The sequence below is a fragment of the Octodon degus genome, unplaced genomic scaffold (genome assembly GCF_000260255.1).
Source record: "Octodon degus isolate 3935 unplaced genomic scaffold, OctDeg1.0 scaffold00109, whole genome shotgun sequence".
Lineage (NCBI taxonomy): Eukaryota > Metazoa > Chordata > Mammalia > Rodentia > Octodontidae > Octodon > Octodon degus.
This window is the reverse complement of record NW_004524685.1, coordinates 3,051,584-3,053,086: the sequence shown is the minus strand read 5'-3', so window position 1 is coordinate 3,053,086 and position 1,503 is coordinate 3,051,584.

Below are 1,503 nucleotides of genomic sequence, written 5' to 3'. Positions count from 1 at the left end.
AATGTACTAACCATTGTTACTCTCCTAAAATCTTGTTTTGAGATTTTGTACCATTGTTTTTATTTTTTTTCTTTAAAATAAAATAACATGTCAAAAAAAAAGAAATATTCTTTCAAGAATCTTTACTGTATCACTACTCGGCCTTTTGGCTAAGATCAAATGAAGAATCTTTACTGTGACACAAAGCCTAGTAGAAGTACTAGAAGCAAGAAAAAGCAACATGTGGCCAAGATTAGCTTTTTTGTAGAGAAAATGTTAAGTTTTACAGTAAATATTAAATAATTATTTTACATTTTAAAGTTCACTAATATAAAATTGAAAACGGGCCAGGTGTAGTGGTGCACACCTGTAGTCCCAGTACTCAAGAGGCTGAGATAGGTGGATCACTGTGAGTCAAAGGACAACCTGGGTTACATAGTGAGTTCAAGAGTACCCTAAACTACATAAGGAAACTCTGCCTCAAAAAAAAAATGAAAAAATTAAAAACTTAAGCCTTTGGAGTCAGACTTTAATATAAAAGTAAACTGCAGTTAAACATTAGTTTTATAATATTTAAAATGGGGACAAATATCCACCTCCAAGTGTTGCAAAGATCCCACTAAGCAAAGGTGGATATTTTGCTTCATTCTTACGGTTGGAGCTCAACTAGTGGAAGGTCTCAAATACTGTGAGCTCCAGCCCAGACTGTGCAACCTAGTGATGTAACAAAAGCCTCTCTCAAAATAAAAAGTAGAAGAAAGACTGGGAGTGCTGCTTTGTTGAATGCTCTGGATTCAGTCCCTACTACCACAAAAATAATAAAATAAAATAAAAGCAGAAGCAATTAAAAGAGATAGATCATACACCCTATCCTATACCAGTTCAGGCCTCTAAAGACATAAATCCACCCTAACTTACAAGAAAAGAAAGAAAACTTCAGCTCAAAGGTTGCAATTTTGAAATGAGTAGGTCTAGGTCTTAATTATCAAATCAAGAAAATTTGAATACCCAAAAGTGATGGCAGCAACAGAATTAGCTCATGCAAAGACAGAGACACTTATTCTCTCTCTTCCACTCTCACTATATCCAGTCACTCGCCAACTCTTGACAATTCCCAATGTCTTAAAAAGCCCTCAACCTGTCTCTCTCTTATTTCATGCCCTTAGCATCTGTTATGTGTGTTCTTCACAAAGCCCTTCTCCAAAGAGCCATAGTGAATCTTTGTGTAGCAGATAAAGCACCTGCTTCGGTAGAGCACAGCAGCTGGAGTTTGATTCCCAGCCTGCTGTGCCGACCCACCCCCTGATTGAGACTAGGCATGGTGGCACGCACCGGTAATCCCAGCACTTGGGAGGCTGAAAACAGGAGAATCACTATGAGTCTAATCGATATAGTGAGACCCTGTAGACCCTGTAGACCCTGTACTAAATACAAAAAGAAGAAGAAGAAGAAGAAGAAGAAGAAGAAGAAGAAGAAGAAGAAGAAGAAGAAGAAGAAGAAGAAGAAGAAGAAGAAGAAGAAGAA